This window comes from Triticum aestivum, chromosome 7A (assembly GCF_018294505.1).
Source record: "Triticum aestivum cultivar Chinese Spring chromosome 7A, IWGSC CS RefSeq v2.1, whole genome shotgun sequence".
In the NCBI taxonomy this organism is placed as follows: Eukaryota; Viridiplantae; Streptophyta; class Magnoliopsida; order Poales; family Poaceae; genus Triticum; species Triticum aestivum.
Window position 1 is genome coordinate 445,341,081 of NC_057812.1, and position 6,679 is coordinate 445,347,759.

The following is a 6,679-nucleotide window of genomic DNA, read 5'->3' on the forward strand; positions in this document are numbered from 1 at the left end:
GAAAATTTGTGGGATGCCCTTTTGCAAAATATTTTTGATAGCTACTTAACAAAATCCCTCTATTTTTTTAGTACTTTGAAACTATTTAAATCACTGGTTTGCCGAACCAATCAGAACTCTTCCCACGGATCGATGACATGGCGCCCATCGATCCATCCATCCATCTCTCCATCCCACATCCATCCATCTATTTATCTACAGAAAAAAAGAAAAAAAATGAAAAAGAGATATCCCACCCGCAGCCCAAACCCTAGCTCAGATCCCCCTTCCTCCGTCTCATTCCCCTCGTCCCTGGTGGTGGCACACCACTCGTATCTTCCTCTCTCCACCAAACGCGAGCTCCTCTCCCCCGCACCACTCCTCGCCGCCACCACCACCACCACCTATGGCGCCCGATCCCGTCCTCTAGTGGCGCCGAGCTCACAACGGTGACCCCATCCCTCCGCTCCTTCCTCTCATCGGGCCAGATCGGGCGCGCGCGTCCTCTAGTGGCCAAGCGCGACCCCCGATTCAGCCGGCCCGCCGCCCGCGCCCGCGTGCCACCACCCGCTCCTCCTCGCCTCCCATAGGACGCAGACCCCACGCCACTCTTCCTCCGCCCACCGACCCACCCCGTCCCTGATGCCTCACTCGCCGCCTTCCGCCGCAGGGCCGCCGCGCTCGTCCCGTCCTTGGTGCCGCACCTCCACCGCCACCTCCGCTGGCTCCTCGCCAACGCCCCCGCCTCGTGCACGAGCGTCCGGAGCACGTCGTCCACCCCGCGCATGCGGCGCTCGACAAGCTCGACGTCTTCCGTAATGGAAGCACCCGGATCCCTCGGTTTCCTTCTTTGGTTTTTTCCTCCATTGATTGGCTTAGCTTCACTGACTGGCGGGGAACTGATTTGGGCGTTTGCAGATATGGAGCAGGACATCAAGGACCCGGAGCACCCCTACTCGCTGGAGCACATATGATGTGTGCTCTCCCAGGAGTATGTCTCCGTCTCCCAGTAGTCCGTCTCTGTCTCCGTCTACCAGTACTCGCTGGAGCAGATACGTATACCTGCAAGAATGTGCTGCTCAAGGTTTCTAGTGATTATTAAGAGTTCGGTTTGGGACTAGAAGGTGCTGCTCAATGTTTCTAGTCCGTCTCTGTCTCAAGGGTTCTAGTGTTAATTTTCAATGTCAAATGCTTAGTTGCAGGCGTTCTCTCCTGCAGCATCTTGCACTCATCCACCTATGAGCCCTCCAATCTCTTCTCTGTGATCCCCTTCCATTATAAGAAGCCAGAATCATTGTGGGTTCGTGGTGGAAATGTAGATTTACATTCATGATAAGATAATTAGCACAAATGGCCATTTATCATCGATATCACAGTAGAGATTCGGAGTGTGATCTTGAAAGCACGCCGCATACAGAAACACAACGCTGAGTGCATTTATTAAATAGATTAAAAATAAGTCGCGTGGGTTTGCTTGCTTGTTGGGATTATATTTCCCAGTAGCTTGTTGATCCTACATAACTTCATTCTCTATACGGATCTGCGACCTTCAGGATGCATTTACTTATTGCAAGCGAAGCATCCTATATTATTCTCATTGCACTGTACACAGTCTGCTCGCACAAAATCTATTTTGTTTCATGCAAGAAGTCAAGAACTATCATCCAACTTGAACTTTTGGCAGTATGTAGGCACTGAAAGGCAGTTGGAAGTCTTTTATGGGAGTATATACTTCTTTTATCTATTATGGGAGTATATACTTAATAGATAGAATAAAGAGAAGAGAGTGTACTTAAACAACACTTCTTTTATGGGAGTATATACTTGTATCATACAATAGCATCAGCTCATGCATTTTGAATTCCTCGTCTAGGCGATACCGAATTGTTCTGTCCATATTTGTGGTGATTCTCATACAGAGAGGTATTTCTCTTGGATTTATGTCTACAGAAGCTGCATGTAGAATTGTGGTCTCTTACCTTTTTCATAGAAAGTAACAGGGAAAAGGTTAATTTTATCTATTAACATGGACATACTAGAAGGTTATTTTTTTTAAACAGATATCAAGGGTAATTTGAGTTATTCGTCATCTCCAAAAGCTAAGCTGCTGTAGTTCTGCTGACCAACCCGCGTGTTTCACTTTAGGTGTGAGGAGGAGCCTGTGGCTGAGACTGCATCGGGACAGATGCTGCAACCCATCACAGCGAATTCCTCGGCCTCTGTTACGGCCGATGCAGCAGTTACTCAGGACACCATTCATACCTCGCTTCCACTTCTACATTTTCTTTCTCTGTTCTAGTTACTTATGTGATTTATTCATGTAGAATCTCTACTTTATGCCAATAGCTGCCTGTACCATTGTTCTACTATCTGTGTGATGTCGAACAACATGCTCTTAATCTATTGCTAAATTCTGTGTACTTGTGACGTAGCTGACATGTAGAATCTCTACTTAATATGCCAATAGTTGACGTGTATTATGTGCCAACATGCCAATTGTTGCTGCTGTATTCTGTGTACTTGTGATGTACTCCGTAGCTGACATGTGGAATCTCTACTTAATATGCCAATAGCTGACATGTAGAATCTCTAGTTAATATGTTCTACCAGTATTATGTGCTTTCTATCCTGCAATGCTATCGGGGTAATGCAATTGTTGCTGCTGTATTCTGATTACTTGTTGTGACTAGTATTGAGAGATTTTGGTGGTTGCTTTTAGTATATTTAACTTGGAGTTCTCCAGTACTCCTAGATTTGCTACTCAAACAAATTTTGAGTACTTTCATTGGAAAGGAGTGAAATACTCCTGGTACTTGCATAGGTTTAAAAATTACTTGCATAGGTTTAAAAATATTGATGGTACTTGTGATGAAACCAACAAGCAACTTGCTAACCTCTTTCAGTGTTCAATCATCTTTTCATTCTTAAATTTTAGTGTTCAATTTCAGATTATACAAACTGGTGTCTGTTGTTCTTTTTCTTTTTTGAACTAAACTAGAAGTAGGAATTCATTTTATCGGGTTAGTGTTGTAAATTGTGGATGCTTCCTTTTTGTTATTGGCTTATTACTTGCTTGATTTGGGACATCTACAACTGAAATTATTAAGATGCCATATTTTTTATATTACTCCATGCTCACCAAGTTATTGAGTTGAAGTTGTCGTTGTTTGCTGTCAAGATTTGCTTATCCTGAATACATGGTTATGTTTTGTGTACTGCTGTCCTGATGTTGAGCTGTTCAATTTCACTGTTGTACCGCTGTCAAGATCCTGCTGTACCGCTATTCAGTTTTAGTTAAATTTCAGTACTGTTGGAGTAAATTTCGCTGTTCGATGATTGTACTCCAGTGTTCAATTTTCGCTGTTCAATGATTGTACTCCAGTGTTTAATTTCCTGATTGAGTAAATTTCAATGTTCAATTTCAGTAAAAGCAGTACATGTACCAGCGGCAGCAGCTCCTGTGGCAGCGGCGGTAGCACCTGGGCAGGTGTGGAACAGCCTGGGCTTGGAATGGCCTGAGCGCGGGCCAGGAGGAGCCCCTGCGTGTGGGCGGCAGCAGAGCACGCCTGGGCGGAGGCGGCGCCTACTCTACTTGCTTGGCTACTACAGTGATGCATGCACCGGTGAAGCACGCACACATGCTTGCTTGTTCGCATGTATCTTCATTGCTACGAACATCATCTAGATGTACGACAAATGTCCCACCTCTTTGTGTCGTTTTGCTCCTCTTCTTCTTGCATCCGAGAAAAGTGGTGCTTAATATGCTATTGATTTACAATGTCTGTTCATTATCACCAAGTCTAAACTATGGCTTTGATTTTTCCTGATACTTAGGACAAGCTACAAGCTCCCAGCGCGTCTGATCCAGGGTGCATTAGGGCCAACCTGTTACGGAAGATGGCCATGCTCACGAGCCCCTCTGGATCAAAATAGGTATTCCTTTCTGCCTCTTTGGATTCACTCATATTTTGCCTCCTGGATTGATGGATTTGTCCAATGGTGCTGTAATTGTAAAGTCTGGTCCTAATTTACTTTCTGTATTTTCGAGGCTTTATTAAGCCCTTGGTGTTGATTGAGTGTTTGCTCCTCTAATGTTCATGAAGTCCATTGTTATATACCTCTCATTGTAGATGGCAAATTGTGGCAGCTGGAGCATGTCTCACTAGAGAGAGCAATGAAATCCATTGTATTGTTCCGTCAAAACAAAAGTACATTGTACTGTTATGATAGTAGCAGAAGTTTCGTCATTTTCTTATTGTATATTCCCTTCGTTCCTGCTATATTCCTGTGTAAGGAAATGTATTCCTGAGATGATTTTTTGTGTTATGTAAACCTGGGAGATGTGTTATGTGATGTGATATGATGGTTGACTTGAATTTGACCTGGAGTTTTCCTAATTTGAATGAAATAATGTTGGATGTATGTGTGTGATTGGGCTGAAGTCTGCTTGGTCCAAATTGGGCAAATAATTGGGCCAAAAAAGGTGACATCCCAACAAGCATCGAACAATTTCAAAAATGAAATCAAAAGTCTTACAAAAAAATAAATGGACTGCAAAAAGGCCGAGGGCCAAAAAATGCATGAATCCCCAAAACTAAAAAGGCCGAATTATTGCACTAGGCCCATGTAGCTAGCGAAAATTTACAGAAAAATATATATTAAAAAGGCTGAATTAATGGGCTCGGTCCATCTAAAGCACCGAAATGGACTGGGCTGATTCTAAGTAACGACCTTTTCAATTGGTCGCAATTTTGCCACGTCAAATTGCCACGTCGGATCCGACGTGGCCTGGGCAGACAGCTAGTGACCAAAACAAAAGGTCATGGGTTCAACGACCTTCTGTTTTGGTCGTAAACGTCTACGACCTTCTCACAGAGAAGATCACTAATTTCAGTTTACGACCACCAGCTTTTGACCTTCTATTTTTGGTCACAAAAAGGGCGCAAATGAAAAACTATGACCTTTCAGCGGCCAATAGCGAGGGCCACAAGTTGACATATTTCTTGTAGTGGGGGCTGACGGACAAATGCGTTTCCTGACAGACTGACCGTCTATTTGATTCCTCGGTGAGTATACCGGGTCTGAGATGATTGTTCGGCATTTGAATTTATCATTTTGTCGGTATGCCCATTTGGATTTTCCACACTAACCATTCCAAGCAGGTGAGCGGGATATGAAATCCTTGTAAAACAAAGTAAGCCGCTAAGGGTATGCCTTTGTGGATCCATATGGAATTACGGCCTCCAACTGATTTGGGGTATCCGGACCCTGATGGTCGTGCAAAAATAATCATACCTTGGTTGTCAGTCTCACCCTTTAATGGTCATGATTTTATTTGTGAGGATACCTTACTGGAATACCTTGGCCACACCTGTCCTTGATTCTTCGTATGATCAGGGACGTGATTAGTGCAATATTTTTGACATTATTCCCTTGTGCCTGTTTTCCGACCTGGATCCGCACATATATGACATATAATCGGGGCTTGTAGTGGTACAGAACTCGTTGTTGAGGCCAATCATACAAGAAGGTGATAAGGTTTTAGGACATCTCCTTAACAGTTGCGGGAATAATCACCTTCATGACCTTTTTCAAGACTGTTGATTCGGTGATGTCATCCCCACATCTTGTCAATTCTTGTAATTCATGGGATGTATCTCTGCTTATTTTCCTTTGCCTGACTCGTGAGGTTGTGGGATCCTCACTTTCCTTAGGTATATCAATTGGATCCTTGCCGCAATCTCGTATGAGTGACTAATAGGACTAGAGATACATGCTCACCATATATAAGAATTGTATGCCACCAAACACTTGATTTCTGAAGAAGACACATGCCCTGACGGGTTTGTGCTTCCGACAAAATGTTGCGAGTCTGGTTCTTGAGCGGCACTGCCATACATTGGCAACTTAGCGTATAACCTCTGAGGATGGTGTATTAGTATGATACTCACGCAGACTGAATGGCTTACGAGAGAAGCCATCCGAGTAGCTTGCTGAGGAAGACTTGTTAACTTCTGCTCAAATCTTTTGTCTAGGTATCGTGCAGAAGAAGGCTCTATGGCTTACACACGAAGCTTGGTCTGATTATTGTGTTGGGGAAGCCTGAGTTCCAAACTTGAGAAGCTTCTCCTCAGGTTTGCTTGTTGAGAAAAAAAATCATTTTCGTCCGCCAGAAGCTTTTATCGAGGTATCTTGCTGAGAAAGATCGGGTATCTTGGACCAGAAATTGTTCACATATCATGTTGAGGAAAATTTGAGGAGCCTTGCATCATAAATTTCTTCCAATAACATGTGGAAGAAGATTGAGTTTCTTACACCCCAAGCTTCATACTAATATGCAGACTAAAATCTACACAGACGCCCATAATATTCTGTGGCTGATTGTTTGCATGAGAAAATTTGTTTGACTGTCTGCCTTGAGCATATCACATTCTGACTTTATTTCGGATGATAACATATTTCAAACATCATGCATTGTTGAGCCAAAATTTTGTATATGATCCTTACCTTTTGACTGGAAATATACCATTGATCTTGTACCTGACTTGCCTTGCTGCTGACTTGATCATTACTGCTGTGTGGATTTTGTACTGATGTAGACTTGAGTATTGTTGTGAGGAGTGCATACTAATGCAAAATTGATTATCAGCCTCAAAATCAGATATCCCCATTTCACTGCAGTCAGCTGAGAATTCCATTC

At 43.4% G+C, this 6,679-nt stretch overlaps 1 long non-coding RNA gene across 2 annotated transcripts; it reads left to right on the forward strand.

The window, feature by feature from the left end:
* Positions 1–267: 267 nt before the first annotated feature.
* On the forward strand, positions 268–4,367 carry LOC123150962 (uncharacterized). 2 transcript variants are annotated; one of them, XR_006475433.1, is made up of 5 exons: positions 268–819; positions 898–970; positions 2,125–3,666; positions 3,814–3,912; positions 4,110–4,367. It is a non-coding gene; the product is annotated as an uncharacterized lncRNA (long non-coding RNA). The 2 variants fall into 2 exon arrangements; XR_006475432.1 differs by having other exon boundaries at positions 268–970; positions 4,110–4,366.
* Positions 4,368–6,679: the final 2,312 nt, after the last annotated feature.